The sequence below is a fragment of the Numida meleagris genome, chromosome 3 (genome assembly GCF_002078875.1).
Source record: "Numida meleagris isolate 19003 breed g44 Domestic line chromosome 3, NumMel1.0, whole genome shotgun sequence".
NCBI classification, from domain to species: Eukaryota; Metazoa; Chordata; class Aves; order Galliformes; family Numididae; genus Numida; species Numida meleagris.
This window is the reverse complement of record NC_034411.1, coordinates 91,093,581-91,103,598: the sequence shown is the minus strand read 5'-3', so window position 1 is coordinate 91,103,598 and position 10,018 is coordinate 91,093,581. Positions and strand designations below refer to the sequence as shown.

Here is a 10,018-nt window from a genome sequence, read left to right as displayed (position 1 = left end):
AAGCAAACATAAATGAATTTAAATTCCCTATTAACCCACTTGACACAATAATTTTACCTTTCATTTATTCTCTGAATATCTCATGTCTTCATCTGGCTAAAGGAAACTGAGGTTAAAGTTGTCAGCTAAGATCTAAGAATCAGGAAGCACAGATATCTTTTTCTTACTTTTGAACAAAAATTCTTTGTGGAAAATATAAAGTATGTGGAAAAATAGGTTGATATGTTTGAACTCATCTAACTTAACATTGATGTAAAAAAGCATCATATTTAAGCACAAAAAACATATACTCTAACAATAAAGACTGAATTTGATTAAGTAGCGAATAACAATACACAATATTGCGAGCACATGTATTATTTGTGTTTGCTCAAATGTGCAAACAAAGAATATTCTTCTATGTGTGACAGATAAATTTTCTATTCATTTCTATGACTGAAAACACACATACACGTTCCCGGGTTTCGGCACCACTTGAAAACACACATACACGTTCCCGGGTTTCGGCACCACTTGAAAACACATTCACTCACACGTTCCCGGGTTTCGGCACCACTTGAAAACACACATACACGTTCCCGGGTTTCGGCACCACTTGAAAGCACATTCACACACACACACAGACACACACACAATAGCAGCAAGAAAAGCTTTTTTATTCAAAGGTATAGCATTACTTTTATAATACTTGTTATCCACTATTGCCATCTAAAGCTTACTCCCTTAATGCTGATTGGATATTTTGCTGAGGCATGTAGCAGTGAAGCATGAAGCAGTATTTTCCATCTACTGACATATCAAAAGGTAGCTTATCGGATCATCTTAGTTTGCCGTTTTCCCTGCGTCACGGGTACATTCTTTGGTCAACTTGTCCCTATTCCTTTGGGGAGGGGGCCTTTCTCGTTACACCTCGTATCCTCGCAACCGCCTATTACAACATATGACTATTACCAATATTGAAATCACAGATTAGTCTGAGCTAAATGTTAAATGTCTGTGTTCTGCAGAAGAAAAAGTGCAAGGAGGAAATGAAAAGTAACTGTCAATACCCTGTGTTCATTATATGGAAGCACACAGACACCCTAAGCACACCCTCCTGGAGAAGAAGGAAGTGAGTACAGAATAACTTTTCTGCAATTCCATAGCTTAGCACCAAGTAAACTGACTTATGTTCCAGCTTCAAAGTTCCTAAGCAACTTAGCCCCCAAGTACCATTATGTTACCATGCTTCTCAAACTAGGATTTAGCCTTTGACATCTCCCAAGTGATTCTCAAAGGGACCATTAATGACAATTAGATTATATCTTTGTATTTTCACAGATCCGTGATCTGACCTTGATTAAAATTCAGTAAATCTTAGCCTGTTGCCTAAGTTCAGGCCAGACAGTAACTCCTCTATCTTGACATAATTTTAATAAATGAGACATTTTATTTATCTTTGCAAAATGGAGTGAGATTGCTGGTTTGTTTCTCATTCATGCCCATCTTAGATATAATGGGGAGAGCTGATATTGCTGACATAATGTTAAGCTATTTCAGCTCTATGTGTCATTCTGCAATAAATTAGAGGATAAAAATTTTAAGCGCTGGGCTGGCTACAATATTTAGGAGTGTCTCAGAGTCTAAATATCTTGGTAGCATTACTCCATTCTCATTTTACAAGTTTTAATTCAACTTTATCAAATAATCATTCCAGTTCAAAAATAATTGTTTATAAAGTTCTGGAGATCATATCTGGCCCTCTGGGACAGTCTTGACAGTCTTGACTGTCCCAGAGCTCAGTTCTACTGTTAAAGTGTTTATTAGACAGACTAAAGGGAGAAAGAGGAGAGGATACACATTGCCTCTGAAATTAGTGCTCTTGAAAACAGCTGTCTGGTTTCACTGGAAATGGAGACTTTCTGATGATACATTTGAAGTTGCCCAGGTATATGTCAAATCCTTCCAAAACATTTGTTATAGGAGTACAAACTATATATATAATAGAGTGAAGGCATATGTACAGATGTTGTGCTGCAACAGACTATAGCAACTACACTGGTCTTTCTCTGAGCAGGGGGTTGGGTCAGATAACTTCAGAAGTCCTCTCCAAAGTAAGTCATTCTGTGATTTTGTGAGTTAATGCCTGTCCCATGCAATGCCTGGGCATGAGTGAGCCAGTGTGTTCTCAGTGGACTGTAATGGATGGAAACTTCCTACTTTTTTGGTAGAAAAATGAAGGCAGGCTGCTTCCTTATATGGTTACAGGATATATGTGTTTGTGCTGCTTGCCCTTAGGACCAGACAAGAGACTATGGCTTTTTTATTAATTTCCTACCATAAGTATAGCAATAGGCATGTATTCAAACTGTACAAAATATCTGCTAATACAAAGATGTCAAAGTTCTGCATTTAGTTTCCTGTAGTTTCCCGTGCACTGAAGATACTGGTGAGCCACCAGATGTATTTTCTGTGTCTACTCCCTGGGAAAGGTATAGGACATTAAGTAAAAATCCCTGATGTCCTGTTATTTGTACCATTATGATACAGTTAATGTTATTCTTATACTATTCCTACTTAATACAATTTACCTGAGGTTAATTTCTGCAAATAGCAATAATTATATGTCAACCTATATTTTAGTATTACACATATACATAAAAGGAATATCCCAGTGTATAATACATCTCTAATATAACATTTTTAAAAACCAATTCATAATCATTTAAAAAATATGTTCCATAAATAGATTCCTATATTTCTAGTTAAATGCATGTACTTTTTTTATTCTTGATTTCAAGAGGAACACTTTGTACATTTTTCTAATCATTCATTAAGATAAAAAATTATGTATTCTGAAAGATGTGCTGTGGTTCATGACCTCTTGTACAAACCTTTATGTAAAAGCAGTCTAAACTTAGATTAAGTACTGCAAGTGCAGAAGCAAGACAGCTACACAGTCAGAAATTTCTCACAGTCTACACATAGCAGTAATGTTGCACATTTGGAAACTTTCCCAACCAATCTCAATACAATATTTTATGTTTTGTGGAAACTAAACTTCTATGAATGTCATTGAACCCCTGCAAAAAAGACCAGTAATGATTGGGAGGATGAGTGGAATATCACTAGTCCATCAATGTACATGTGATAAATTGTTTTTGTGTAAATAGTGTATATGAATCTACAAAATAGTTCATTACCACCATATGTAAATTGCCTTCTGTTACCTAAATTATCTTATCCTAAACTATGTTAAAGCAAATAAATTTGATATTTCTGATTTTGTTTATTGTGCATCAGACCTGAATGAGGGAATTTCAGTCAGAGTTACAAGTAAAATGTCCTGTTTGTTCAATCTTTTAGGGAATATATAAGCAAATTTATCTGTAAGCAGCAGGCTTAGCACACACAAACGAACGTGTCACTGTCCTCTCAATGATAACCTTGCTTGAGCCACTGTCATTCTGTTGTTGGCTTCGTTTGTGTACCAGTCCTTTTCTCAGTTTAGTCTAAACTTAAGGAATGTAATGATTTCTGAATCTCTCTATAAGAATGTAATAGTCTACTCAGCTGGAGCAGCATTTCTCTTTTTCTTGCCTGACCCATTTATCCTACAGTGCAGCAAAATAAATAAAACTAAGAGCTCGTCTCTCTACGTAATTCATTTTTCTCTATGCTGTGTATGCAGAAGACAAGGTTAATGTCATTCTCAGATTAAATGTGATGAAAATGATGACAGAATTTCATCTGGTAGGAACAATGAAAGAATTTATTTATTTGTCTTCTTGCTTTTATCTAAATGCAAGCTGCAGATATTTTTTCTTAAATATTTTCACATTGGTTTAACAATATGAGGTGAAATGTGCTTCTTTTAAAGTTTTATATAGTCGTTGTAATGACTAGTAATTTCTGAAATAGAAAATCTTGGTATTCTGTATAACAGATTCTTCCCTTCCCAAATAAATATGTTACTCACAAACATTCATCTATAGTGACATATTTAATATCAGACCTAGCTAATGTATGTTTGATTTGTGTGAATGTCAGTAGTAAAGGATGGAGGCAAATGTATGAAATTTATTACAGAAAAAGATAGCCCCCTCCCCCCCCAAAAAAAAGAATCATCAGCAGAATTCAGCTACTTAGATCAGTGTAGATAGGAACCGGTGGGTTTGAGATTTTGAAAATCTGATCTTTAGAATCCATTCTAAAAGCACTATTTTAAATATATTAATTACTAAAGTGTGTTATTCCTGACAGTCTACAATTAAACAGAAAAATGAAAATTGCTTCTCATATCCTAATTTATTACTGTAGACATAAGCAGGAATGAGAGTTAAAATGAACATACTTTCTTGTATTTCTGGACTATGATATAAGACAAAGTATTTACTTTCCTATGTTGTCCTAGTATAACTTCTTCATTTTGCTGGAAAAAATGTTCAATTTCTGCAGATATCAAATCAATAATGAAGACAATGTTGAAGTAAACATCATCTAAGTTGAGAGCATCATTCATTTATCAATAAATAATGTTACTATGAATTTATAGCAAATGAAGATTTCCCAGTGAAGCTTAAATTATAATTCAAAATCACACCCTAGAAATATTTTTGTGGGAAATTAAAATATTTCCATATTTTCCAGGTTGATTTAGAATATCAAAGATCAATAACTTGTCACAAAAGGACATATTTGTAAAGAATCTTATTATGTTTCCCAATTTCAATGAAATTTAGGTATTATTAGAGAATTTTATATGTTGTTCTTCAAGACTTCACACTAAGCTAAGTATAAATATTTTACTGTCATAACCTTGGAGACTGACATTTTTTTTCAGATGTTACTGCATTGGCTACATTATAATTAAAGAGGGCTACATTATAATTAAAGAGGATAGACATAAAGTACAATAACTGCAAAGAATGGTAGTATAAGGTTGACTCTGCTGTTAAAACACAACCAGTTTGTCAGTTCCTGTATGAGAAAATTATTCCCATCAAGAAGTTTCATGAGAATTGAATGACAATGTATTCAACACGTGAACATGAGAAGGTTTACAACATAATCTCCACTGGTTGAAATAATAGGGGAACTATGATGTTTTTCTGTGGGTACTAGGATAAGATTAATTAATGAAGCTTTCTTGTACAGAAATATTGCTATGAACACAGTATAAAATGACTTCACAACAAGATATATCTACATATGTTTTTTCCAAATGTTTCATTTCAGATAAGACATTCTGTCTTAGGAAGAAATGTGTGCTTTTTAAAAAATAAAATAAAACACTATAAAATGTATTTTAAACACTTTTTACACTTTTCTAAAGCTCAGAGTAACTCCTCTAATTACTATATAACATATAGTATTGAGTTCTTTAACTTAGATATCTACGTTATTTTTAAAAAAATCCTAAACACTAAAACCTAAACTAATCGCTATGGGCTCTTTTCATTGGAAGAATTAATAATTATAAGTATAAATTCCTCCAGTAATATGCAAATAACTCAAGAGGGCAAATCATCTTATATGTTGTAAAATTTCAGGATGACATGACTACCCATTGTTTGTGCAGACAGCACAGACTTATCAGCTTTGACTTAGATATCTAATATAGAAACCTTTTAGATAACTAAGTGTCATGGTTTTATGATTTTCGGTTATTGGTACTCCACATCATAACATCATGTAATGAATGTACCTGGTTCTCAGAAGAGAAGGACTACTACAGTCCCCACGGTACTTTGCTCCTCTGTTACCATTTTCCAGCCGGAGGGAAAAGATAAAAGCTCGCAGTATAAAAACTTGCAGATCACGAGACCTCGTCCCTTTTTTTTCCGCCGTCTCTCATCTTGGCAGGTGAAGAACAGGTGTCCCTGTTCATTGCTGGGGAGCTGGACTAGATGGCCTTTAAGGGTCCCTCCCAACTCAAATGATTCTATGATGCAATTCTGTGAGATATGAATCTGCTTTGATGCTTAGCTCAAAAGTTTAATGTGCTAATTACACTGTTGTAAATACATAGACCGTCTTCCATTCTTATTTAAAACTTGAGGGATCATTCCATTTAGAGGAATCATGCTTTTACATACTTTCAATCTTCTACAAACTTTTTCCTGTTTTCAAAAGGGGAAAGGTAAACTCAGATTATTTAATATTGCCTGCTATTCCTGTGTTTTTTAGATTTGCTTTTTGCATTTAACAACTGATTTGAATCTGTCACTCTACAATGTAGAGTGTAAATTGTAATTATGTAGAGAGTAATTTTCAACTTCAGTTGCCATTGGCGTAGTATTGCATGAGTCATGCTGTCACAGTATTACTGCGGCCTAGGCTTTAGGCAAAATACAAGGTAATGAGAAATAACTTGAAGCTATTGGGAAGAAACAGAGCAGGTCAATAGTAAGTTAAATTAAAAGCTAAATAATAGATGTAGAAAACCACCATTAAATAAAATAGTTTCCTATATGATTGTCATCCACATTTGTGTATCTCATTAACCAACAGAAACTGAAAGATTTTATGCTTAATTTGCCAAATAATTGCCCTATTCAAATATCAAAATCCTTCTAGATCATATTAAAGCTCTGCAGAATCTTTTCATATTTTCCTCTCAATCTACTCACATGGCAATTCTTTTGCACTTTGCCATTTTATGCATTCCTTAGGGATTAGTAGCTATAGAAGTTCTAATTCTCTGCAGCCAACTAGCAGCAACAAATTTTCTATACACACTTCACTGCTTACTCATTTAGCAAAGCACTCCTCTTTCAACAGATTTTATGAACAAGACCAGAAGAAAAATACACATGATTCCATTCTACAGTATTCTGAAAAGAATGATGACAAATAAGAAGATGACTTTCAAACTTCCTATGTGAAATGGCTCTGAGAACTTTTTGCACATATTTGGTAAAAAACTGGTAGTATTGGGAAGGATGGAGTGCCTCTTATGTTCTTTTCTTGAAAAGAATACCTCTGGGAAAAAAAAAAAGTTTGGATATGTTCTTAAATGAGAGTCTATGTTGAGTACCATCTCATTCTCTATTGAAAAACTGCAAGGAATTCCTGTTGAGTATTAGGCTGAAGAAAGTCATGAATGTTGTAACACAAAATTCCACTATAGAAGTCATAAAATCACCAAGGTTGGAAAAAACCTCCAAGATCACGAAGTCCAGCTATCCACATATCACCAATATCACTAAACCATGTACCTCAGTACAACATCTAAACATTTCTTGAACACCTCCAGGGGCGGTGACCGTGCCACCTCTCTGGGCAGCCCATTTCAGTGCCTGGCCACTTGTAAAGCAAGCAAAGGTGATGACAGAGCCTTTATTTGAGATACAGGTGCTACAGAAGAAGATATCAAAGAAAAAAGAATTAACTCACCCTTCTCAGCAACAGTCCAGAAAAAAGGGTGAGCTGAGGAATGCAGCCTTCTCTGGTTTGATCTCTGGCATGCCAGAAGCTGGGGGGGGCAAACCACGCAGGCTCTGAGTGCATATGCACTCCCAGAAGCACCACAAAGAGGGAGAGGGAGGAAGGATGGACCTAGGCTCCCCTGCTCCAGGCACTCACATGCTCACCCAGGTGCTCACCTACTGGCTCAGGCTGTGACCTGGCAATTACATTGCACCACTCTTTCAGAAAAGTATTTCCTAACGTCCAAACTGAATCTCTCCTGGCTCAACTTGAGGCCATTTCCTCTCGTCCTATCGCTAGTTACATGGGAGAAGAGGCTGACTTCCACATCACCACAGCCTCCTTTCGGGTAGTTGTAGAGTGCTATAAAGTCACCCCTGAGCCTCCTCTTCTCCAGACTGAACAATCCCAGCTCCCTCAGCCACTCCTTGTAAGACTTAAGCTCCAGAAACCTTACCAGCTTCATTGCCCTTCTCTGAACATGCTCCATGGAATTTTTTCATGCTGCACCATGGAAAAATACCTAATTCTGCATCCTTGAATGAATCTTTTTTTCAAGTTAATTTTGGTCTTCAACTGCACCATTGCATTTCTTTATGTTTCAGTTCACACTTCTAATATCCCTTGGATGCAGAAGAATTTGAAGTACAAAAAGGAAGAAGGAAAAAGTAAGTAAGAAAAGGAGAAAAAATAGTTTTGGAACCCTTACAACATCAAACCACCCAACACTGAGGGATTGTTATGAAATGTTGATAGCAGTAAGTTTTCTTCACTGGAAATATTAAATGGATAAAGACAAGAGCAAAAGAAATTCAGTCCTTTCCCTTTAATGCAAAAAAAAAAAAAATTCAAAAGTTGCATGATAAGAGAAAGAAATTATGAGTTAAAACATTATGATGTACAAATTAAACACTGACCTAGACCTTACATCAAATCCTGACTTTGAAATTAGACCATTCTGATAAATTATTTTGTCTATCAGATACTTATTTTTACCATATTTAAAAAGTGTAAAAGATAAAAATCAGAAAAGAAGAACTCATGCAGCACGTATACCTGTATTCAAGAAGAGCAACAACCGTTAGCTGAATAGAAGTTCAGGGTCTAACTACTATAGTTTAATTCACTTTAAGAGTCATGTTGTAGAAAAAAAGATCGTCTTCTAGGAAATATCTTGTTTTACAGTGCTACCATAGCATGGCAATGTTCCAACAGCTGCAGGCTCTCTCAACTGAAACTAAACTTCAAGCTGTACTTTCAGAGCAGAGCTTCTTCAGAAAGGAAATAAAGTTTATCTTCTCCCAGATCCTCTTCATGTAATACATATTTTTGGTTGGAAACTATTGTAGGCCTAACTGCAAGTTATTGTTGAAAATTCTTAATGTTGAGCTCCATATCTAACAGACAACATATAAGAACTTGTGGGTATCACCCAATCTTTGTAAAGCACTGTACATGCCAATAGAAAAAAAATTACCAAGCTTAGTTAGTAAAATAAAAATAAAACAAAAATTCTTTGGTTTTAACTCTACTCAAAATTTTTTCCTCCTCTTTATTCAGTAAGCAATCACAAATTCACAGTATTTCTTTTGACAGTTATAGAGTAAGAAAAAAGGAAAAATAAAGCTTTCAGAGTTGTCATTGGTTTGTTGTGAAAAATATTTTCTCTCTTACCTTTTGTGCATCTGAAAATTTACAGATTTAAACTGTTTTTCTTGATCTTATATATTTACAAGAAACAAATACTTATGAAAATATACGTGTGGAGTTTAGAATAAGGAAGCAATAATTGACACAGTGGTAAATGAGGTAAATAAAGAAAAGTTCAGAGGTAAAGAAATTCATTAAAATATTAGAATGCACTGGGAACTAACGCTATGGAAGAGGATTTTACAGCTTAGAACAGTCAGATAATTATCTTTCTTGTTGTTCACGCTGTGGAGTTTAAATCTTAGGCAGCTAAAATAACACTAATCAATCACCGATACCATTTTTATGGCTTTTTTTGTAAGAAAACAGACATACTGTAATTCATAATGTATTGTCCCGTCTGGTGTTGCATTCCATATTTTTAAAGCACCTGATAGGCAAGAATGCAACACTTATGCCATGGATAAAACTCTTCTATTAAGCATAAACAAGGCATTTATGGATGATGCATATGTCTTGGCAAAGAAGTACAAGCCAAGTTTTCACAGGTGTCAGCTCTGTTTTGGAACTTGAACAAACAATTAACTGGGGCACTGATGCTGCCTGTAGGCTTCATCAGCCATTCACAGCCTGATGGCACGCTATGTCACTGGACACAGACAGCACATTATGGAGATGTGTTCTGCCAGCAAGCTTGGTTCATGCTTGGTTGGAAGACACATATGACAGCAAGACCTCACACACATATCAGTGTGGGCAAATCTGAGCCTTGTAAAAGATGTAAGCAATGTGGGAGACAAACCCTCAGAAGTCAGAAGGGGGTTGAATGTGGAGGAGGGAAAGAATAGAGAAGGAAAAATTGAGTTATTATAAGAGAATGAAGAAAATAAGAGAAAGATGTTTAAAACCACAGAATAGGCGAGATTGGAAGTGATCTGTGGAGATCATTTAGTTCTTC

The 10,018-nt window shown here is 35.1% G+C and overlaps 1 long non-coding RNA gene across 2 annotated transcripts in view; it reads left to right on the top strand.

Moving 5' to 3' along the window:
- Positions 915 to 10,018, top strand: part of LOC110396782 — a 32,562-nt gene continuing 23,458 nt past the window's right edge. Inside the window, exons 1-2 of one of the 2 annotated variants that reach the window (XR_002437255.1) lie at positions 915 to 1,111; positions 8,016 to 8,078. This is a non-coding gene — a long non-coding RNA (uncharacterized LOC110396782). The remainder of the gene's footprint in view (positions 1,112 to 8,015; positions 8,079 to 10,018) is intronic. The other variant, XR_002437254.1, reaches the window with a different exon arrangement.